Below are 25,136 nucleotides of genomic sequence, written 5' to 3'. Positions count from 1 at the left end.
CTAATAATTATGCACACCTTGATATAGGGTGTTTATCTTCTTAGGCCACACCCTCCCTCATTACATAAATACACATCACCTGATATGCTTATATCCACTAAGCATTGAAGTTTATACAGCTTGGAAAATATGCATGAAAATAATGATACAGTCAAAATATTCACTTGCCTAATAATTATGCACACGGTGTACTTGGAACAGCTTACAATATGTTTAATACAATCAAAAAACAACATCTCACTATCTTAGGTTCTTGAGAGGGATTTGGTAGGTGGATAAAAATGCCAAATCCATCTAAACATCTGGCTGACTGTGCAGCAAACCATAATAAGTTTTCACAAATAGGTTTTAGACTGTGAATCTAACTGTAGATTATGGAGATTCTCAGTCATCCAGGTCATGGTTGCCTCAAAGGTGCTTTTTCAAAAGATAATTGGGCTATATATTTTTTTTCCTTGAGGAAAAAGATGTGCTTCTCATCCAAGAAGCTTCATCAGTTCTTGTCCAAGAAGATGAAGCTTTTTGGATGAGAAGTGAAATGTCTTTTTCTTCATCTAGCGGAGGGGGGGGGGAAACATAGGTCAGTTGCCTTTTGAAAAAGCGCCTTTGAAACAATGTAGATTACCCACACATAATAGTAATAATAATCTGGTAGTGTGGTTAAATGGGATGAAAGTAACTGAGTGTAATTTAACAGGAGGAAGTATGAAATTCTTCACTTAGGACAGTGATGGTGGATCTTTTAGAGACCAAATGCCCCAAAACCGCCCCGTCCCTGCTGCGCCCACCCACTCTGCCCCTTCTATTGCTGCTCCAGCAGGGCCACCCACCACCTCCACAGCCTGCCGCAGCAGATCGCCCAGGCAGCCCTGCAGCGCCCTGGTGGCCACGTCCTCTGCCCATGCCCAATAGCATCATCTGCATGCGACGGGGCGCGAGGGCGGAATCTTGTCCCTGCTGTCCGGCTGCCATGTGCTTGGCCGTGTTGCTCCATGCGGGCTGTGCCAGGGGTTGACTCTCCTCCGGGGGGGCTGCTGGTGAGGGGGCTGCAGGGGAGGCGGGACTGGGGCGATGGCGCATGTGCCCACAGACAGGGCTCTGAGTGCTGCCTCTGGCATGCGTGCCATAAGTTCACCACCACTGACTTAGGAAATCAAGTGACCATAAAACTTGCTAATATTGTTTGCGAAAAAGATGAGTAACTAACTACAAACTATGTAGGAGCAAACAGTGTGATTTGGTTACAATGACAGTCAATGCTACTTTAGGCTGCCTTACAAGAAGTATCATTTACAAATCATGAGGAAGAATTATTCCACTCTATTCTGTTTTGGCCAGACATCATCTCAATGATTGTTACTAATCCTGAGTATCATACTTTAAGAAGTGTTCACAAACATTAGATAAATTAGCACTCTTCACATACCTCATGGCTGCAACACAGAAGAAGGACAAGGCTTGTCTCATTCCACAGTGCAGGACACAAAACATTGGACTTAAATTAGAGAAGTAGTGTGTTCCTCTTCACCAGATGTGTGAAAGTAAGTCTACACATTGACCTGTCTGGAATATTTTAATTTGGATTCCAGAACTGAGAAAGGGGATGCACTAATAGGCCTACACTGCCCCTTCCAACTATGATTAAAATAAAATAAAATTAGGCAACTTTAGAGTTGCCAAATATTCTAATAGTTTCAAAGAGGGACATACGTACCCTCCATTGTTTGAAATTATGAAGACTGCCTAATTTTATTTAAAGACACACACAGAATAGGACATTCATCATCAGCAGAAGGCACCTCTGTTCAGCCCCTGGCAACCTGGTGGATCTCAAGTAGGAACAATGCTAAACCCAAGGACATGGGAGAGCAACATGGAGTTGGCTGTATAATAGTGGAAGAAGGAGCCTCTCTTCTCTGGTAAAGCTATGTTGCAAAAATTCCTCTGAACTATCTGGGATGAGGGGGGTCAATCATATGCATGTCACCCATTCCTATGCATGCAATAATCAAATCAACCAATGTACCCCACACTTCTTCCACAGGCTTCAGTGAGCAGGAAGAGTGCTTTCTGATCCATTTCAAAGTAGGAGTTTTACAATTTTGGCTCACAAGACTGCAGCAGTCCCAGGAGCGAAGATACCCCTCCCTCTCCCCTTCAAATCTTCAAATGTTTCCAGTCTTACTTTGATAGAGGATCTTTGGGCACATCTCCCATCCTTGGTTTTGTCCTACCTGGAAAGTGGCTTACTCAGCGAGGGAACCAGCTGGTCACAAGCAATATGATCTGGTAAAATAACCGCATTAGCCCAGAATGCCAAGAGGTACCAGCATAGCCAGCCCAAAAATCATATTCAGGCATGTCCCAGCCTATGGCTTCAGGCTGTTGAGTCAGCAGCAGCAAGAAGGAAGACTTGTTTTGGAGTGGAGAATCAACGACTAAAAAAACCAGGAAAAGAGCATTTCAAGCCAGAGAAAGCAATCTTGCCACATTCTGTCAGAAAAAGCCAGCAAAGTTAAGAAGTTTAGAAGAATGTTAGACTCAACAAAATTGAAAGAGAGAAAAAGTAGGCGAGTGGCTTCAAAATACCTGAGCAGCACACCAAGCCAAAGTAGAAGTGGATCACAGTTTGAGAGCAAGAAAAATAATTTGAATATACCAATCTAGCAAACAAGCAAGCACAGCCAACCAAGAGATGAGTAAAGCCTGAGTGCCACAGCAGAGAAAGGCTATCCTTGCTCCAACGGTACAAGCAGCCAGCCGTTAATTGCGTATACAACCCTACACACCAGAGGGCAAGACCAACAGGGAACTTCATATGACTTTGCATATTTAAGCAAAAGGGACAATTACAAGAAGAGCAGAAGTGGTAGACTGGTGTTGCGAAGGAATGCAGTAACCCTCTCTGCATGTTTGTATGCAGATAGTTTGGCTGAAAATAAATGCCAGCCTTCATGCACTATAACTCAACACAAACTTGAGAGGTGCATCATCTTAAACAAGAAAAGCTTTGTACAAATAGATTAAATTAGTCTAATACAGCCTCAGTTCTCACATCATGGGAGAACCCAAGAGCTGAAATGTCTTATCATACCACCAGTAGAAATCTCACTCAGCAGGGCTGGAATCTTTTTTCACCTAAAAACACAGAGATACACACACATACACTTTCTTTCTTTTCTTGACTTTTTATCCACAAGTCCATAGCAGAAGCAGAAGTGAATCCTAGTGAGATAGTCTAAAGAACTGGTGGACTTAGCAGCATCTGAAGAGCCAGCTGACAACAAAACCAGCAGGACGTTACAAGGAGGGTTTCTGTTGGTCTTGAAGTCACATTTCCCCAACAAAGCTCAGTCACAAAAATATAGAAAAGCTTTTAAGCCAGTAACATCTCTCATACTCAGTTTGCATTCTGTAAAACATGATTCCAAGTGATGGTCCTTTACCAGAATCTAGATAGCTCCTAAAGTTAATGCATTTTATATAATAATCTAAAATATCAAGGTCCACAAGTTCAGTTCCTGGTAGAGGTTTTAAACCCCATGGAATAAAATTGGCCTCTACTTCTGATGATTTCTAGTAAGAATGAAACTGACCACCTACTGTCACCTGGTGGCCATTGTAAGAGAAAATACCACATAGGATATATACTATGGGGATATTATCAACTGAACATAAGAGCATTCAAACATGACATTTTGTAGGGAGTACATAGAACAAACAATTCCCATTATAATGCTATATATATTTTGGTTTAACTGGGAAAAGTTACCTCTGAAGACATTAAAAATCAAAGAGGCATGCAGATCCAAGCTCATGATGCCATCAAAACAGGGCTTGGGAAGGAATTCTTAACTTCTGATAGCAACATGAGAAGGAGGATCCCCAGTAAGGGTATCTTTCTGCAATTTGCCATCTAACATGGAGGAGATGGGAATCACATTGAGATGCTAAAGTTTGCAACAGTGAAATCCAAAAATGTACATATTAAACCTGCAGGATAATCATCCTAGAAATATTTAGTGAGCTACAGCACCTTGGATTATCAGGCTGATCTATGTGACGTGGAGTGGGGTAGTTAGTCTTGTCCTTCCCTACGACTGCAATAGCTCTACACTTTCTCTTGCATGAAGAGAAGCGTTCACTAGTTAAACTCTCATCCTATAATCTTCAGTAATTTACCTTGCCTTTGCAGTCAAGGGGCTCCTTGAAAAATGTTATAATACAACAGAGGATCCACTGAGGCAAAACGTAGTGCATCTTTCTCAACTGTACTTACAAACTTAATTCACCGGGATTGTGAATTGGTTTATATGTACTGGAGTGGGACGGCCCAGATACTGGCCTATGTCTTCCATAGGTATTGGTACTTCCACAGGCTCAGAAAAGATGACTTTCAATGGAAATGAGGTAGATTAGAAGGAAGGAGGACACAGGCAAATATTACAAGAGTCTTTCCCAATCCAATGTCCAATGCATGTGTCCTCCTGGAATGCAGTATATACACTATTTCCCACTGTAACAAGCCATAGAGCCTAAAGATGACCTTTGGTAGGTTTGCTGATTGTAAAGAATGCAAAAACTCTTCTTCTGTTCCAAAGATAGTGTATTATCCCATCATATGACAGTTGGCCCAATGGAAAGATGAACCTAAGCTGAAACCATGTAGGCAGCATCTTAACAATACCCGAGACAGATATGGAAAGCATGCCAGAGACAGAGAGAAAAGATGTAACATATTGTTGAATGGATTTGGTTTTGATTATGAAAATCCCAACTTCTTAAGCAAACACAGAGCACCTCAAGAATTCCTGCAATACTGGATCATGCTGAACAGCCTGCTTACCCCACAGACAGCATAGATAAGCAAAAAGATTCCTCAACAAAATGCTTTTTCAAAATCTGTAATGAGCGAAGCTCTCTGCAAACAGCAAGTCAACGCTACAAGGTTTGGATAAATCCATTTTTGGAAGATTCAAGGGGAATATGTTTCACTCCATTCCACATTTTGGATCCAGCTAAATCTCAACGTCGGAAAACTAAATTCCAAGTGCATTAAGTTTTTGGTAACCAAAGATTATTTATTTAAGGGATTTGACTGCGGCCAAATATAAATCCTATGCCTTAATGTTTAGATTTCACACGTTTGGAAGCTAGTAGCTTACTTTTTTATTAGATGAAAATTGCAAATCATCTACTTGATCCAGCAGTTATTGAACCATAAATCAGTGAGTCTGCTGTCACTATAAAGGCTGTTCTGTACCATCTTCTTCAAGCCCTTTATATGGACTCTTAAGAGGATTTTTACATGCAACTGAGATGCGTATATGTTGGAAGGGAGATGGAGATGAATTCTTTATGGGCTGGGCCATTCTTCAAGCTTCAAGAGAGATTGCAATGGAAAATGTCTTTCTACTTAAAGACAAACATGCTATTTGTAAAAGGAGATTGTTCTACTGCAACCCTGATTTTGCCATTTTTATTAGATCTACATCCCAGCAAATATAGTTGGGGGGGAAAGGCCAAACATTCTATTCCAGGTGGCCTCATGTGCACTATTTTTCTTGTTAAACCCCTCCCTCCTTCTTTCCCTCTCTTTATCTATCAACTAGTATAACAAACTCAGAATAATTAAACAATATTGGTTTCTGGAATCTGAAAGCGAAGGTGCTGGTGATATAATAGATGCTAGCAGAATCCTTTCAAGAATTAATTCTTTTCTTGATTAAAAGTAAACATTTGCCTTCTGAATACATTTTGACAATGTTTTATTCTTCTTTTTAGAGAATTTTACTGGAACCTGGTTTTCATCCTTGAGTGCCTCTATACCAGGGCTTTTCAACCGGTGGTAGCGTACCACTTGTGGTACATTAATGAGTGGCAGGTGGTACACAGCCTGCTTAGCCAAGTGTAGTGGGGGAGGGAAAGAGCCAGCACAGGCAAGGACTTACAGTGCGAGAGTCCTCTGGAGTTGCAAAGGCCCCAGGCTCACTTCTGGCTCACCCTCCCCCATGAGAAAGGAGGAGGGGTGGAGACAGGAGAGCCTATAAAAGGAGGCAGTTTGGGCAGGAGAGGGAGAGAGAGAAAAAAGCAGCAGCCTTGGGAGGAGGCAGAGTCAGCTGCACTGAAGGGGAAGAAGAAGAAGAAGAAGAAGAAGGAGAAGGAGAAGGAGAAGGAGGAGGAGGAGGAGGAGGAGGAGGAGGGTGGGGAGAGGAGGGGAGAGAGGAGATCAAGCAGGCCGGCCATGAGCCGATCTACAACTGCTGTGGCAGCCACCTGTGCTGGCAGCAGCAAACAGGCAAGAAATGCAGTGGGGGAGGGGTCACCCTCCAAGAGGAATGAAAAAAGGCAGCAATGGCTGGATGTGAGGCATGAGGGAGGGAAGGAGATGGAGAGTGGAAGGATTCTTATGTGCTTTTGTGACTTTGAAGTTCTGGGATTTGTGCAATGAGGGCTTTGTGTTCTTAAGGAGTGTTTGGCAATTTCTATTTGGCTGATGTCTCGTGTTAGCTTCTATTGCTCGGCTGTTGTTAGCTGTAAGTTTTGCTGCAAGGGATTTTTAAGTATTTTTCTCCTGAATGGATTTTGCCTGTAGCATTCCTTTACTTATGAATGGAGCCATTTGGGAGGTTGCCTTAGCCGGCAGCCAATACTTACATTTTTTTTTTCTTCCTTAAGTGCCGGCTTTCCTTTCTAGCCAGGAGCTAATTCTTAAAAGGGGATGTGCCTTTTTAAGCTAGTTCACTCAGCAGCTTGTCTTTTCTGTCTCTGGAAGCCTTTCCTTGTTTGATCAATATATGGAAGAAGGAAAATATGGGGGGGAGGGGGTTCAAATTCTTTTTTCAGAAGGAGATGGGAATGAGAAAAAGGGAGGCAGGGAAGGGAGGGAGGAAAGGAAGTCCCGCCTTAGCACTTGGCCACCAGCAGCTCTGCCATTGACTTTGCTTGTCAAAAGATTGCAGAAGGGGATCACATGACCCTGGAACACTGTGACCATTATAAATATGAATCAGTTGCCAAGTATCCAAATATAAATCACATGACCCTGGGCATGCTGCAATGGTCATAAGTGTGAAAAATGGTCATAAGTCATTTCAGTGCAATTGCAACTTTGAACAGGTTTTTTTTTTTTTGGTCATCAAGTTTTTGACACCTTGCTAGGTGGTCCTTGAATATTGCTATATCCTAAAAGTGGTACAATTGGTAAAAAAGTTGAAAAGCTCTGCTCTATACCATGAAGACATCAATTCAGACATGAGTTTATAAAACGAAGGAGAGACCACCAAGGCAATTAACATAATCCATCTCTCAGTCCCTGGCATTCATTGGTAGGGGGTATTGTAATAATGTGAGAACTTTGCATTCTTACAAAATGCTCCGATTTGTATTTTTCACTTCAGATCAAATCCTGTGTAAAATTAGCCCACACAATTGTGGAACTATCGTTATTGGGGAGAATTTCAGTAGTGAAGATGAGTGTTCTACCAAAGTTTCTTTTTTTGTTTCAGATGATACCCATTTTAAAGAAGGATGCTAATTTGGATGAGTGGCAGAAGGGTATTAATAAATTTATTTGAGGCGGGAAGAAATCAAGGGTTAAAGTTTAAGATTTTACAAGATGCTTGAGAAAGAGGTGGACTTAAAGCACCAAATTTGAAATTATATTATGATGCGGCCATTTTAATTTTAATAAGTGACTGGCTCAATTTAACAAATATAGATATTCTTGTTCTTGAAGGGTGGGATTTATTATATGGTTGGCATGCATATTTAATTTTTGATAAGAAAGTAGATGGGTTAAAGTTTAAGTAGTTCAGATAAAGTAGAAATAGTCTTATTGTATATAATAATGTTTTAATTTTGAGAGAGGAACTGCTCGGGCATTTCCCCTGGACTGCATCAAGAGGGAGGAGAAGAAGGTGAGAAGGTTGGGGTGAAGGAGGAGAGGGGGGTGGGAAGGTTGAGGTGAAGGAGGAGAGGGGGGTGAGTGAAGAAAAAGAGGGAAAGAAGTTGGTTTGAGGTGGGATGCGGTTTGGGGGGAAATGGGCGGGCAAGACCGAATGTGGTGTGTATCAATTTGTTTTATTTTTTATCTGAAGTATTTGTAAGATTGTTATGTATTGTAAAGTTGAAAATAAAAATTTTTACAAAAAAAAAATAATAATTGTGGAACCTACATTTTTGCCAGTCAGTTTAAAAATAGTTCTCTTCCATTTTCATTGCTGCATTAGTGTCACTGATATACTGGAAGGTTATCATGGAAGAGTCTCACTACTTCTCCAGGAAATTGTGCTCCTAGGTCTATTTCTCTGCAAACAGAGAATGCAAAGTAGGAAACCACCTCAAAGTCCTCCAGTATATCAACCCTTCCCCCAGTCAATTCCCTCACAACTTTATTTTATATTTATTTGGCTTTAGAGAGGGGAATGCTGTATCCCAGGGCCTGGATGCACTATGTCATCATTAATCTGAAATATCAAGTGATGACATGACAGGCAATACAGCAGCCTTCACAAGAATTATGAGCCCTTTCCTCCCACTTTTATCACCTCACATTACTAATCTGACATGATGAAAGTCACCACAGGGGACTGAGTCTCTACACCCTACTCACACAAGACTGATATATCTGTGAGAGCTTAGATGGGATGGACAGATGTAATGTCACAACAGTGACAGTCAGCTGAAACTCAGTAATTTTCCTTATATGTCGAATCTCTTGCATTTCTGGTTTCTTGAACTTCTCTAAAACAAATGGTTAAAAAAAAAGAAGAGATTTTAAGGTTTTAAGCAAGTTCTTCCTCCAAAAAACATTGTTTCAAAAAAAAAATCCCTCTGAAAAAGTCAAAAAACATTTTCTTGGCCTTCTGGAACATTAATTAGATCTTAACAAAGTACTCTTTGCAGATGAGGTCCAGTTTGTCTTAAAGCCTCCTAGACTAGGCCTAAGAGTAACTGAAGGAGCTTGGTGAGAAGTCAAATATATATCACACATCACACAGCAACTGGAATTAACTCTGAGATTGATGTGATCTGACTACTGAACTAGGAAATCCTTCCTTCCTTCCTTCCTTCCTTCCTTCCTTCCTTCCTTCCTTCCTTCCTTCCTTTCTTTCCTCCCCTTCCCTCTCTCAAAATTTCTGGCTTTTTACAAATCCACCAGTCATAATAAAAATGACCTTTTATGTTATTCACATTTCCGATATAAATTTGAAGTACCTTTACACAATCTAGACAATTCTTCTTGACTCATATACCAACGGTACATCATTTTATAAAAAAATCTCTTTTGGGTTATAACATAAATTAAATTTCAGTCCTTTTAACCTCTTATTTTCCCATTGTTCCATCAATATAATCATCCAACGTTCTTAATCCATTTTATCATGCAATCTTTCATTTGTTCTTCTGTTTCAAATTTCAATAAAAACTTATACATTCTAACAATTGCATGTTCATCATTTGTATGTAGCTCAAACTGTTTCTGCTGCTCAGTTTCAGATGCTTTATTATCTGCCCTAAATCTTTCTCTTAACTGTGCATACAAAAACTATTGCTAACTAAATCTGCCTGCAGCTAGTTGCTCTTTTGATTTCATTTCATATTCTCCATGTTTCTTTTCCAATAAGTCCTAGTAGTTAACTATTTTTCTTTACTTACTGTTTCTTTCCTGTAACATGCTTCTTGTGCTGAGACAGTGCAGTTTCTAATTATCCTGGCAGCTGCATGGCAGACTAGGTTTAGCTTCTAGATGGTCTCAATGATACTCCATCTGTTGTGAACGGCAATAGACCAACTGTGAAGTGATGAGGGCATGATCAGCTATAAGCAATGCATCCTGATCCAGGAAATGGCACACAGACATGGCTCTCATGGCCATGTTTCTCTCTGCTGTTCCAGCAGAAGTTCAGGAGGATTTCCAGATTGCAAATCAGTTGTCAGTCCTTCCAGGTAAATCAGTTCATAAATAAACAAAACAAGTATTCCAGGAATGCTACTTTAATGTTATGTAGAATAATAATAAAATCTTTGTCTCTCTTTTACCAAAGAGAATCAAGGCGGGTTTCTTTTGAGTTTTTCTTACGACGTCTCCTTTCCCAGGACTGAGCTGCCTGTCAGTTCCCTTTAATTATTCTTGCATTCCTTTATCAAGGTTATCTCTATATTCCTTCATACCAGTTCTGAAGAGGGGGGGGGAAGCATGATCGTGCCAGAAGGCCTTGAATTCAAAACATTTCTCTTACTAGGATTCAACCTGTTACTTCCCATCCAGACCCTAACCATCTCCAGAGATCAGGACAGGACATCCACTGCAATAAGTGTCTGGATAAGAGCTGATATGTTGAGCTGGATATCATTAGCCTATTAATGATTCCCTGGCCTATGAATGATCTTAATCAGGAGCTTCATGCAGATATTCTGAGGAACTTTACATTGGAGAAACTTGGGTTGACTTCATTTTCCAATGAACCGAGAGTGACTAATTAGGGAGGAGGAAACCCCTACAGAACTCATACTCCTGAAAGACTGAAGGATGGTATCAAAATCTGTTACCAAATCTAACAAGATCAAGAGTGTTGTCTATTCAAAACATCACCAAGATGGATCCTCAACTAGAAAAGAGACATCAGAATTGTCCTTATACATATATCGATATCCAGTGAAGATTCTATCTAGGACAGTGGTTCTCAACCTTTTTAATGCCGCGACCCCCAACCGGTCGTAAGTCAAGGACTACTCAACCGGTCGTAAGTCGAGGACTACTCAACTGGTGCAGCACCGTTTGCAGAATGGGACTTTTGGCGGGCTCAACAGGGCAGAGACAGCCTGGACAATTCCTATTGGCTTTTGAAAGCCAATAGAATTAGACTCTATTCAAGAGTCTATTCTATTGGCTTTCAAAAGCCAATAGAATAAAAGGGAGTAGCACAGCTAAGGAAAAGGGGAAAAAAATAGCGGACTGCATTGTTTGGCAACCCCCGTGAAATGGTCGTTCGATCCCAAATGGGGTCCCAACCCACAGGTTGAGAACCACTGGTCTAGGACATAAGGGAGGTAGCACAGTTTTACAAATGACATTATGTCATTCCCTTACACAATTACTAAAAAAAGTCAATTCAGAATTCAGATAATTTTTCTAAGGGATCCAGAAGCCGTTTACCATTCGATAAATTATTTACTTCCAAATATTTATGGGTTGAAATAAGTGGGGGCCAATTTTCGGATATCATACAGTGTAGGTTATGTTGAAAGGGATAGGTGAAATCAATCCAGGCGCAGTACTTGGAGCCAAGTCTTAAAACACAGCATTTACCATATCTCTGTATCACTGCTTGGGTATTTCCAAACAGAAGGATCTTAAGTAGAAGTTCCATCCTTATTTTTTTTTAACATATTTTACTGATAAGGAGAAAGAGAGAGAAATGGTGGGAAGGCATAAAAGGATTCTAAAGGGCACATGACATCACCTGGATCCTTATTAAAGTTCTCTGAAAAAACAGGGCAATTGCACAATAAAGTGTTCAACACTCTTCTTCCATCGCATCATGTGGTTAGTTCAGAGACAAATCTAGGGTGTTTTTTTGTATGACCTGTATTACAGGTCAGGAAAGCAAACTCTGCATTTTTAAAGGTGTTTGGTAGAATGATTGTTTTTTACAGTAAGGTAAGCTGCAGGAAAATAAACGCATGCATAAATGAGGATTTGTTTAGTCTTCGCCTTTCTGTTCCCCTTATGATGCAATGGACAGCATTCACCTCTCCTGAATTATTCTTCCTTGGCTGCCCGTCCCCTCTAAAGGTCGTCCCCTCTAAAGGTCAACAGAAGCTAAAGTGGCTATTCTTCCTTCTTAAGGCTTTCTCCTCTACATTTCCACTTGTATCTACTGTACCTTTATGGAAAACAGATTCCAGGAGAATTCCTTTCATCCTTTACTTTCTGTGGCTTCCCCTTCTCCATCCCACTCACATCTGATACTCATTGTATGGTAGCAGAACGATTTTTGCACTTTTCCTGTTTTGGTTCCCCCTTCCCCTCTTCAGGACAGTTATGATCTCTCTCCTCCTCCTAGTAGCCCTCATTCCCCCCCCCCATTCAAGTCCTGTTCTTCCATTCCTCTGCTCCTTAGTGAAAGTAAGTTTTGAAGGTCCATCTGGCAAATCTGCGTGAAAAATCACACAGGAACATAGAGGAAATTATGTGATGGGCCAGATGCCACCCACAAACAAGAACCTTCTTACCCTTTTTCCTGAAAAGAATCCACAACTGGAGCCAGATATCTCTTCAACCTATCTAAGGAATAAAGGAGAGCTTCCACTTCTCCACAGGAGATATTGTCCATTGTTGTTAAAGTTTTGTAACACAATGCCACTTTTGAATAATGTAAGAGCTCTTTAGGTATATTGCTTTGGATAAATACCTCTACTCCAAAATGTGGTATCTGCTATCTAGCATTCCTGACATTATTCAACATTCTCTTGATAAGCTCAAAGAAAGAAAGACCTGCTCCTTTTTACTTGCTCTCTCCAGTAGTGGAAAGTTTACTATTTAACCACAGAATTAATCTTTAACCATAAATCTATTTTCCTGAGTTTTTTGATAACTTATTTCTACCTTTATGTTCTATGTTCTCCTTGACATATTTTCCCAAAATTCTAGTTTATTTTCAATATTCTTTTTCTTACTTTTGTTGCCGCTTTCCTATATTCTTTTTAAACCTTTTGAACTTAAATACTATTGACCCCTAAAAATGTGTAATTTTTTTTTGAGAGAGAGAGAGAGAGAGAGAGAGAGAGAGAGAGAGAGAGAGAGAGAGAGAGAGAGAGAGAGAGAGAGAGAATGAATATCTAACTTTGGCAGTGCAGCAGTTCAAACCAAAGAGGAAAAGGCCTTTCAGAATATGCCCCACAGCTGCAAAAAAGAACTATGTTTGGTTCAAGGAATTGCCAAAAATTGTCACATGTGCTTACATTTATATTCTGAAACATCTTCCCCCTTCAGATTTGAAACTACACATTACTATTATAAACTGCTAAATGAACTCATCTACTTGGTATGCCTGTAAAAATAAGGAAGGGGTTCACTGATCTGTGTTGACAAGAGTGCTATAGTCTTCATGCATTTAAAAACTGCAATTAGTTATCTAAAACAGGGCTTTTCAACCTTTTCACCCACTATACCACTTTTAGGATATGGCAACATCCCAGTACCACCAGCAAAGTGTGAAAAACTTGATGACCAAAAAAAAAAAAGTGATAAAGTACAGGTAGTCCTTGACTTACAACTGTTCGCTTAGTGACTGTTTGAAGTTACAATGGCACTGAAAAAGTGCCCAAGTCACAGCCGAACAAGTCACCTGCCTGCCCATCCAGCGGCGCTCTTCCTCCTGTCCGAGGTTTTCATTGTTGTGAGCATTTCTGTTGAGGATTGGCAGCGGGGGTGGGCTGGGGGGTGTTTGGTTTTTATTCCCCCCCCATCTGCTGCGTGGTTGCAGCAGATTTTGGTCACTTCACACGACCCTGGGACACTGTGACTGTCATAAATATGAATCAGTTACCAAGCATCTGAATGTAAATCACAAGACCCTGGAGATGCTACAACATTCCAGCTGATTGGCGCTTCGTCTGGGCTCAGCAGAAGTGACAGGATCAGTGCTGCTTTCCAGGTGATTGGTGCTTCTTCAGGGCTCAGCAGAAGCGCCAGGATCAGCACCGAGCTCCAGTTGGAGACTGGTGCTGATCCTGGCGTTTCTGCTGAGCCCTGACAGCCCTGCAGCTCCAGCCATCTCTTGCTCAGGCTTGTGCAGTGCTGCCACCGGTTCAGTTCATTCCCCTCCTCCGCTACCACTTTTCTAGGATGGTCGTGTACCATCTGCCATGTGCCAATGTACCACAGGTGATGGGAATAGTACCACTGGTTGAAAAGCCCTGATCTAAAAAAACCTCAAAATGTTTCCTCACAATTTTTCTTTAATTGTATCTAAGACACATCCTCTGAATCTTGTTCCTCTCCACTTCCAAATCAAAAGTGGAATCTTGTCTTGCTCCTTTCCATCTTTCCTGAGATGTTCCAACCTGCACCCTCTCATGAGTAAAAGCAGTATATACACACTCCATCACTAAATAAGGGCAGAAAGGGGCTGCCACTATTGGTAGCAGGTAATCTTCTCCAGCTGGACAGTGTAAGGTACAGCATGAAAATAAACAAAGAAGACAGGTTTTGATGTTGAAGCATAATAATATTAAGAGAGATTTTATCAACAGGGAAGTAGTACCTAGTCTTTCTTCACATGTACCATTATTAGCTACTATTCCCATCACAAATCAGGAAGCATTCTTTTACTTAAAGTTGAAGCCGTGGCCTATTTATTCCATTTAAGCGCCAACATCTGCTTCCTATCTGGAATACCACAGGCAAATGCCAGATACCTGCTGAGTATTGGTTTCTGCATTAACCCACTTCTGTTTTCTGCTATCTAGATATTTTACAGAGAGCATGGACCCTTCTTGTCCACCCACCCATGTTGACCTCTGTTCCCATGCACAAGGAGCCAAGAAGGGATCTTTGTTCAGAAGCCAACTACCATGAAGCACTTCCTGTCCTATGGAAGTTAAGACTATCTGTAGGAGTTACAGGGTGGAGCAGAGAGATGGCTTATAATGGATGAAGTCATCCTACTGAAGAGAATTTCTTCAATTCTTAAATAGCATGAGTGGGTGGAGAATAGCTATATCTTCCTGGTCTGATTTTTCAATGCTAAAGGCTTGCCATCCAGCTCTTAATTTACTCATCTTGGGGATATGTACAGCATAGGGTAGGATAACAACTGCTGCATGACTGGCTTAATCAAAACCAGAGCTGCCTGACAACTCTAGGACATTCGTGGCCAGAAGTCCAAGAAACCACAGTTGTACTGGCCACAGATTACAACAGATGGTTTTTGTTGCTGGCTTGAGATTTGACAAGAGGCTTTGGGAAAGCGAATTACTCAAAGAGCGGGGAACTGATCTCTCAGAGTGGGAGTCTATGAAAGACAGAATGGGGGGGGGGGAGAAGAATGATTCATAGGTAGTTTTCAAAGAACCCTTAATTGGCACATAAGTAAATGAAGAAGGGGATCCCCAGCTGGCACGACAGCAAGCAGAGACCAGCTTGGGATGGGAAAGGGGACACTTGATAGGCAGTTCAAGAGTTTCTAAAACAAACAGCCCAGGTCTAGTTGTGGGTGGATGTGAATTGTTATTATCTCTCTAGAGGCTTTCATTGTAGAGATGTTTCCCAACAACTCATCCAGATTAAATAGACCTTTCCAAGAATGCAGAATCACCTGGCCTTTCTAAAACAAAAGAAGACAAATTGCAGTTCACCAGCCGAGATTCCTGCAAAATGATCACATGCTTGTTAAGTTTTATGTTATTGAAGAAAAGCAGTGGTTCAAGGTATTCCTCACAGACCACTCCACCAGGGCCGAAAGAAAGTTAAATGTTTTCCTCCTACAATATTTAAAAGTGCACTGGCAAAGATTTATACAAAGCAAAAGTTTTTCATGTTACTAAGATCAGTCTTCAGTCATACATTCTTTCAACCATAAGTCCAGCGACAGTGCCCAACTAAATGCATCCTGGAAACCTACAGCTATAGACAGGACAGCAAAAGCCTGTGGAAAAACTTCTCAGTACTGGGGACTAGAGATGGGAACAAGGAAAATGATTCTAGGTAACATGACACAAGTTTGAGATCAAAGAGTACAACTGACTGGCTGAAGTGACAAGGCAAACAAAAGGAAATTTTGCTCCATACAACACACAATTGGCCGAAAGAATGCATTGCTTCAGGATGTTGTGATGGCCGTCAACTCATGTTACACATGACACCCAGCTGCAAGTATCTTTTTTCTCAAGTCTCTTTTGCAGTGATATGACAAGTGGGGTAGGGTGGGGGGAAGGAAAGGGTTGTTTTGAGCAGAAATTGGCCTGAGGGAAAGAGTTAGAGACTTGGTCTCGGCTATATCTGTCTTTTGTTCTTGGATAGTACTGAACATACATATATATGCATAAAAAGAACAATAGGAAGCAGGATGGCCAACATGCACATCAAATGGCTTCAGATGTGGGCAGCTTTTTAAAGAAATAAAGTACTATGTATAAAAACTACCAAAGCATGCTATCTAAAAACAGAAAAATGCACACTATACTATAGGTGGTCTTTGACTTAGATCCACAATTGAGCACAACATTTCTGTTGCTAAATGAGACATTTGTAAAGTGAGTTTTGCCCCATTTTACGATCTTTCTTGCCACAGTTGTTAAGTGAATCACTGCAATTGTAAAGATAGTAACACGGTGGTTAAGTGAATCTGGCTTCCCCATTGACTTTGTTTGTCAGGTCACAAAAGGTGATCACATGAATAAATATGAATCAATTGCCAAGTGTCTGAAATTTGATCACATGCCCATCACATGCCACAACAGTCATAAATGTGAAAAATGGTTATAAATAACATTTTTCAGTGCCGCTGTAACTTCGAATGGTCACTAAATGAACTATTGCAAGTCGAGGATTACCTGTATTTTTTTTTAAAAAAAAAAAACACCTTAATAATTTCATCCCCTCAAACCTGCTTCAAATTGATCAACAGATTCTGAAAGCTCATCTGTAAAGGAGAGAACAAACAAATGAATTTTCTATTGGAAATTTTCTGTGGTGGGGCTGCCACTGAAAAAGTCACATCTTCTCTTCTGCTAATGTCAAACACTGGATTGCTGGGTCATTCAACCATAAGGTGTGGCTCTTTTCTGCTTTGTTCTCACATTCCCAGTCTTCCACAGGCAACTGGCTAGCCAAAGCTCCTCACTCTGGAATCAAGTCTGTTTGAACGCTTGCCATATCATTCATGCCTTCGCCCATTTCCAGACCTACCCAGTGCCTCCTGAAGGATACTGGTTTACCTTCCTTTGGCAGGGCTAACTCCACTGGACTCAAGTGAGCCCTAGGTCTAATCCTGTGAGGTTATTTTTAATGAGCCTAGAACCAAAAACTGGACATAGCCCTGGATATCCTGAGGGACAACTCTTCCCTGCACAATGGTTTGTCTCACTGAAGAAATGATTACTATCAAGGGAAATATTGTGGCTTCTTTCTGGTGCCTAATATTACATCTGTGATTTGAGGTAACCCATACCACTGATCGAAATCCCTGAAAAAGTCATTATGTGAATAGGCTGAAAATTAAAAGGCTGAATGTCAAAAAGAAGAAGAGGGCACTTCCAGCCACTTATGCAAAGGTCTAAATCTAGATAGGTCACCATCACACGTCCCAGTGGCTTCTTTTAACTCCCCTTCACATTTTACACAGCTACACCGAATAATTGCCAACTCCCCATCCTCAGTCTAGGTTCTCTTCTCAAGATCCCATCAGTAGGTTCAAAAATAGATTTTAATTGAAAGAGACAGATTTGCCCAACAGGCCCATATGCCTCGAGTCACGAATAGCCCTTAGCCAGGGCCTCTATTAAGAGAACAAATGCTTTGAATTAACTTAAACGTTTCTCTTTTTAAAAACCAAGATCTATTCAGAGAAGTTCTTCACAATCCTCCTCCCAAGCACAGCCTATCTCACCCAGGGAGATGACTTCAGAAAAGAAAATTCTGTTTGTTCAAGCCTTATAAAAGAATATTTTGCTGCCTGAGAAGGGCAAATGCACCCGACCAAGCCAAAGCATGCCCATAGCCAAGTTACTTTGGCAAACTAACACAGAAAGGCCACACCCCAGTGGTAAAAGCTAACTAACATCCCCAAGATTCTGCCTAATTATCCTGCCTCTCTGTGCTCAAGAACAGGATCTGGAACAGGCCAAAGCCTATTAATTCAACTTTCTGTTTCTCACAATGGACAACTCTATGGCTGTCTGTTCTGCTGCTTTCCTGCCAGCAGTCTCTGGAAATATATGCCCCCCCCTCCAATTCAGAGGTTACAGGGAATCTTGAGGACTAGCAGCCTGACTGACCTGACCTCCAGGAATGTATCCAGCCACTTGAAAAGCCATCCTTGTGTTGGCCCATTTGATACCACACTGCAGCCATCCTCAAGATTTGCTTTTCTCAGTTATTTTCATCCCCGTTTATTGTCTGGTACTTGTACCTGGAAAGCCCTTGCAACTGGACCATGTCCATAAGGCTGCCTGGAAGCAACAGGACTTTTGAAAAAAAAAAAAAAAAAAGAGTAAACTTCTTTTTTCACAAGAGCCAATGACTTTTTTTTTACAAAAGAATAAAAGCAACTGCGTGCATTCGGTATACAGTACTCAAAACCCTGCAGCTGGGAAAGAGAAGCCCAGCTCCAACACAGAACTGTCTGAACCTTCAGCAACAATAACAGTGACCAAGCCCAGTCGACGCAAATATAACATTCGAGAAGCAAAGGCGTTAACATCGCGGATTAATAATAGCTAAATTAGGCCATTCATCGGCACAATGGCAGAGAGTTGGTCTCCTCTCCCTCTCTCTGTGTGAAAATGGGAAGAAAGGATGCAGGGGACGTTGGAAAGAGCAGAAGCGATTTGCTCGCAGGAAGCGAGGGCAACCTGGGATAGGCTAGACTCCGGAGGCCGCATCCCGGAGCCGAGGACAAAAGTTGCAAGAGGGGAGGGGGGCCGGGGAGGGAGAGACAGGCGATTCTCTCTGGCCAGGAGGAGCGAGGGATGTCTGGACTTCCACAAAAGAGGGAGTCGGAGGATGCAGAGGGAAGAAGCCACCCCACGACGGCGGCAAGCAGCGAGAAAGAGCCGAACGAAGAGAAGGCGAGCGCCCCGCGCAGCCGCCGACTCACCTCCCGGCTCCGGCAGGCGCCAGAAAGCGGCGGCGGCGGCGGCGGCGAGGTCTCCTCTCAGCCGGCTGTCGAAGCCTGAGCGGCGACGGCGGCAGCAGCAGGCGGCAGCCGGGTCGAGCAGAGGGGCTGGCGAGTAGCCTCCATCGCCCGCCTGCCCGACCTCCCGCCCAGTCGTCGATGTGATCCAGCTGTGCCTTGGATGCAGCGGAAAGGAGGCGCGGCGCCCGGCGGGCTCAGTGGCGCTTCCTCCGGCAGGGGGTGCGCCCCTTTCTTCGACTGCCCGCCCCTCGCTACCTTGGCTCGCAGCGAGCCGGGGCAGGACGGGATTCGTGTGGGCTCTTCCCTCTTCTCTCCCTCACCCCGCCGGAGCCAGCAGCCGGCAGAGCGAATTTACCATAGGCGGAGGAGGGGCGTAGGTGGCAAATTCGTATCTCCCAAAGGCCGTTGATCAATAAAAAAGGAAAACACCAAAAGATTAAAATATCAGCACAGAGTAATGCTACCCCCTCCCACAAGCCCGACTACAAAAGGTGCACTTTCTAGTTGTTGCAATAGACGATCGGGGGAATCCAAACGCTAGCAACCAACACAACAACCCTGCAAGGTAGGTCGCGATTAACTTCCAACTGCGATAGAGGAGGGCAAAAGTTACCCGGCTTGTGATGGGTAGCGACAAGGCTCGAACTAGGGGACTCCCTGGATCCTGGTTCAGCCTCGCAAGAGCAGTTTTTCGAGATTAAATGCGGAAGGGGGAGGAGCGTTACAGAGAGTTGGGTCGCCTCTTGTACATTAAATTGCTTGATTGAAACTGTTAACGGTAACGAGAGCGATCCAAGAGGGCAGGAGTGGGATGGGAGAACGATTACTGACAACCACGGCCTCGCTTATATTAACTGGATCGCAACAGGCTCTTAGACCAACAACGTATCGCTCCTAAGTTCATTGAGAAATAACAGGCTACAAAATGATAGCCGCGCAGCTCAGCAGTTACATACATATACACATACATATACATATCCCGGTGTTCGACTACTTTTCTCAACACATATACATATATATATATGGAAAATAAACGGAAATCTTTGAGTCTTTCAATTTGGTCTACCTTAAACAGAATCAGACGAAATGACAGTCGAAGCGGGTTTGCTCCGAAGCCGAGGAAAAACAAAGCCAAATCTCAGCCCACCCGAAGTTTGGGTGAGCAATTGGGAGATTTCACCTTATGAAAAGTTGAGGGAGGGATGAGTGGCTTGAATGAGTAGCGCGTTGTTTTGTGGACAGGCGATTCTGCCTTCGTGATTTTAAAGAGCTTGGTCCGGACGGTGCTCCAAACAACCACCCACGAAATGCTTTTTGTTAGTTCCCTTCTCCATCGCTGGAGCTTTGCTCTGATACGGTGGCAAAATTCCTTGGAAAAAGCTGGATATTGCCCTTCTTCTCCTTGCTGCTACATGCTCTTCTTCCAGCAGCCTCTGTTGCCTTTTATTAGTTTATTTGCTTGTTTGTTCAATTTCTGACTGCTCGTCTCAGTAAATGACTGTGGGCAGCTTAAAATTCAACCTTTTGGTATTTTCTGTGTGTTTGGTGACAGATGAGCAGAACTTTTTTTAAAAAAAAAAAAAGTTGTAGACTTCCTAGCTCCCTAGTCCTTGCTGGGGAGATGTGCCTATTTATTTATTTATTTGATTCGTATGCCAGTGAATTGCCCAAGACTCGTAGCAGTTAACGACAATAAAATGATGCAATACAAATAATGAAAATGTAAATGCACTTAATATACAGTTATATAAAACAACACAAAAGAACCATCAGAAAGTAAATGCACAATTGATGACAACCCTTTACAGGCAATCCTTGACTTGTAACCATTCATTTAGCAACTGTTTGAAGTTCAATAGCACTGAAAAAAGTGATGTACAAGGAGTCCTCACACTTATGACCATCACAGTCATGTGACCAAAATTCAGGTGCTTGGTAACCAGCATATATTTATCATAGTTGCAGTGATTGCCAACGGAACCCTTCCCAGCCAGCCTCCAATAAGCAAAGCCAATGGGGGGGAACCTAGATTCGTTTAATGGCCATGGGATTCACTTAACAACTGTGCTATAAAAGGTTATAAAATTGGGTGCAACTCATTTAACAACCATTTTGCTTACCAAAGGAAATTCTGGTCCCAACTGGAGTCATAAGTCAAGAACTACATTTAATAGCTAAATGTCTTCTGGAAGAGTTACTTTTTAGCCAGACTCCAGAAGAGAACTCTAGAAGGAGCTAGTCTGGCTTCCAAGGAGAGACTGCCTCAAAGCATGGGGGCATTATCGGAAAGGATCTCCTAGCTCAGCTCCCTCCCACTTCATGAACATGGTACACCACTCACAGTTTTCTCTTTCATACTTGAATGAGTTGATGAGGTCGGAGAAGATAGTCCTGCAGGCCCTTGGGCTGTATGTAATTTTCACACCAGTAGGAAGATACTTGTTTCCCTTTTTAGAAAATCTTAGCTGGATAAGGTATCTAAAAATTTTTAAATGAGGCCACCTGACATTGGCTGTTCAGCACATGAATTTATTAAGAGAAAACATATGCATCCTTTTGCAATAAGAAGTACCGTATTTTACGGCATATAAGACGACTTTCTAAAGCATGCAAATCAGCTCTGAAGTCGGGTGTTGTTTTATATGACGAGTTGTCTAATATGCCGGAAAATACGGTACATCAAAGCCATTGAAAGGTCAAAGGATACTTAGTTCCGTAATACATATATTACATGTCACTTCTCTCTTCCTTTCCTCTCAAATCCAGCCTCTCAAAAATCAGACTATTTATTCCCTCCAAAAGAGGAAGAAAGGGGGAAACTTTTTTCTTTTTCTTTTTGACTAGAGCTAATCCTGGCATTGCATTAGACAGCACTTTTGGTGCGATGTTTTAGTTTAACACAGGGGTGTCAAACTCAATTTCATTGAGGGCCGCATCAGCATTGCGGTTGCCCTTGGGGGCTGGGTGAGTGTGGCCAGGGTGGGTGCGGCCTACTGGGTGGGCATGGATGGAGTGGGTGTGGCCTACTGGGTGGGCATGGCCAGCTCTACATCATTCGCGTCAAGGGTGCCTGTGGGGGCCTGGGCAGGAGTGGGACAGATCTGAGGGTCTCTAGCACAAGGGGGTGAGACTGGGACAAGCGCCAAGGCATGGTCCATTTCTTCATTCCTCACAAAGGGTACCCCCAGCATGCACCCAGGGGGCGGGGCCAATGCAGCAGGGGCTGATTCCTCACTGTTTCTGGATGGCCTTGTGGAGCTAAGACTGAATGCATTTCAGCATAGATGGCCACCACAAAATTGTACACTGGCTCCTGGCCGGCCTGGGCCAGGGCCAAGGCAGCGGGGGCCGTTCCCTCACTGTTTCCAGGATGGCTTCACGGGCCACATGAAACCACTTTGTGGGCCACATCCGGCCCCTGGGCCTTGTGTTTGACATGTCTGGTTTAACAGATGGTACTAATCCTTTACTTTTCACTGCTGAATAATCCCAGCTACACATTTTGAATTAGGGAGAAAAACTGCACCAAGATTTGCACCCAGTTATTAAGAGGGGGCGGATGGTTACTTTATTAGCCAGAAAAGATGGAAATGCCACACGTCATTTTAAAAATTCAATGTCAACCTGTCCCTCAGACAAGTCAGTCAAGCGAGGCAAATGTTGCTGAAGATCACATCTGGTTTTGTTTGTCACTGAAATGTTACAGACTAGCTCAATAGCATGGCTTCCTCAAGTGCAGCAGCAAATGGAATTTCCAGACTAAGCTTCTGACTCAAGAAGAACAATATCCTAATTTTTGTATTATCAAAAGCAACATATCTCACACGTGTCTCCTTCCCACAATACATATTGAGACTTACTGTAGATATGCTTCTTAGGAGTGCATAATGGAGAACATAAGGGAAGAATGTTTAGGATGTTTAGGAAATAAGTAGGATGGCTGTAGTTATTCCAGGACACACACAAATGGCCTTTTAAAAGTCATTACTAAATTTGTGGGCCATGTTTGGACAGAGCAAAACAAAGGGACTTGTACAGAGTTACATATTTTTCCTTCCACCATTTTTTTCACGATTGGCTTTATCTAACTTTATCCCTTTTTCAAATTAATTTTAAAAAATTGGCAGGAGCAGAAAGAAAGTGGGAGAGGGCATGCTTAGAAAAGTTTGGGGGCTACAAATGTCCCAAGGCTTCAGGTTATGCAGCTACAATTTCTAATACGATGTTCACGGATAAAGAACTTTGGGAAGAAGATCAGAGAATTAAATAATATTTAGAAAGTACAGTTTTATTTGCTCTTATCACAAGAGCTATATTTTAAAAGTACAACAGAGGAAACTTCAAATTCCAAACAAGCTGCTGTTTTTAAAAATAACATCTTTGAAGTTGGCTGGCGTAGTGTATATTCAGGAATAGACCATGCTTAATATAGACCTGATCATCTCTGGAACTGCATCACCAACTCAGTAAGAAATGTTTGTTGAATTATTTCTTTCTTTATTTTTATTTATATGTATTTATTTTACCATGCTTGTAGACTGCCACAGTCCCCCCCCCCCAAATGATGCTAGACATCTGGGTTCTTCCCTTGTGATTCTGCTCCACTGATTCTTTTAAAAGGAAGTCATGGGGAGGACTTTTTTTACATTCTAATTCCCTGAAGTTTCATGTTTCATAATCAACCTGAAGTACAGCAAATCATTCTGAGAAACATCCCCTTCGCCATTAGTGTAGGAAATTTTCAGAACATGAGAAACAGCTGGTAACCAGCTGCACTTAGAAGACCAAATTCAGGGTACTGATGGTGCTGAGGTCTGCATCAAAGAGAAGTTGAGAAAATAAACAAAACAGTGGTTTCATGGGAAGTAGAGGCTTTATAAAACTGATGTAGCATGAAGTATAAATCAGCTTATGAAAAGGGCTTTATTGTTTCTTTTAAATGATGTAAAAGAAACATATTTTAATCTCTTTTCAAGACAATAATCTTTCCAAGGCAGCTTTTATAGTAAGACAGTATCAGCACAGAATCAAATTCTCTGATATACCAACAAGTCTAAATAAAGTCCGAGTCCTATGTAAACAACTTTTAAACTTTCTATATTCCACACGGTTTTATGTATGTTTTATATGTTCTCCTCTCAGCACTGTCTATGTAATTAGATACTGAGCCTATAAGACAGTTTCTAGGTGCACTACAGGTAGGTACAAATTCATACAATTCAGGTTCTCCTGCTGAAACTTTAGAAACAGCCTAGCTTTTCAGTGTGACCCTGCCCCAGCTCAAGTAGAGGTTATTGACTCTTTCTCGAGGACAGGAAATACGATGTCCTCCTTATCACCCTCTTTTCCAGGGTAGATCAAAAGTGATGTTTCCTGACTTGGGTTGGCTCAGGAGGTGTTTTCTGTTTTGTCTGCTTTGTGGCTCATTTTAGGCAACTGCTCCACTTGGTTACTATGTGTTCTGGCAGGAATGTCCTCTCCAATCACTGCTCATCGCCTGCCATGGCCATTTTCTTTTTTACAAGTTCGACAATGGCTGAAAAGCTGGACGTAGGTTTTGTTTTTAGCCAGTACACTGAAAAAAATGCAGTACAATAAAAGGATGGATTTGTCTTTGTTTGAATCAGTTTTTTTTAAAGTTCAGCTACTTTCCCCTTCCAGCCCAAGAGATAGGAAAAATGGTTAAAGTAGGATATATGTATCTTTCCTTCCCTTCTTTTAACTGATTCGGGAGAGATAAAGAAGCAGATATATCCACCCACCTGGACTTGCAGAACATCAGGCCACCATTGTAACCAAAGTGGATGAAGCTGGCTTCATTTGCAGCTGGTTTACCAAGGAAATTCCAGTTTTAAAGCTGTTGTGGAAAAATGTCCTCTGGAAATCCCCACACCTCCCACCTCAGTCCAAATAAGAGTCGATATCTGAAGTATCAAACCTATATTGTCCCTATAGTTTAATGTGATGAAACCCATGGAAGGATATATGTGTAGGAGGTTGCTATAGTATTCATACTCTGCTTTTGGGCTCCCTGGAGACATCTGTCGGGTTGTTCTTATGATACAATGGCAGACTAGACTCTATCTGCTGTTGTTTCACTTAGCATATCTCTTCTTACCTTCTTCTGGTCCAGATTCCTGAATGGTATTTCCAGGGTTGATCATGCACTATGGATTATCCCTGATGATATCTGCAGTGGCAGCTGGAATATCCTCAATTGGATGGACCCTGGTATTCACTCAAACATGCCAAGTTATGACACCAGCTCTG

The 25,136-nt window shown here is 42.1% G+C and overlaps 1 protein-coding gene across 4 annotated transcripts in view; it reads right to left on the bottom strand.

The window, feature by feature from the left end:
- The window catches only part of S1PR2 (sphingosine-1-phosphate receptor 2), a 93,607-nt gene extending 74,191 nt beyond the window's left edge, over positions 1 to 19,416 (bottom strand). Inside the window, exons 1-2 of one of the 4 annotated variants that reach the window (XM_039328325.1) lie at positions 18,828 to 19,416; positions 18,012 to 18,195 (exon numbers count right to left, since the gene is read on the bottom strand). The gene's annotated coding sequence lies outside the window, so the exon portion shown is untranslated. Of the gene's footprint in view, positions 1 to 2,234; positions 3,266 to 9,660; positions 10,618 to 18,011; positions 18,196 to 18,827 lie in introns of those variants that run through there. The other 3 variants (XM_039328322.1, XM_039328327.1, XM_039328326.1) reach the window with 3 other exon arrangements.
- Between the last annotated feature and the right edge of the window lie 5,720 nt (positions 19,417 to 25,136).

Source organism: Crotalus tigris, unplaced genomic scaffold (genome assembly GCF_016545835.1).
Source record: "Crotalus tigris isolate CLP2741 ecotype Arizona unplaced genomic scaffold, ASM1654583v1 scf7180000024375.2447938, whole genome shotgun sequence".
In the NCBI taxonomy this organism is placed as follows: domain Eukaryota; kingdom Metazoa; phylum Chordata; class Lepidosauria; order Squamata; family Viperidae; genus Crotalus; species Crotalus tigris.
The sequence above is the reverse complement of the archived record's forward strand: the minus strand, read 5'-3'. Positions and strand labels throughout refer to the sequence as shown.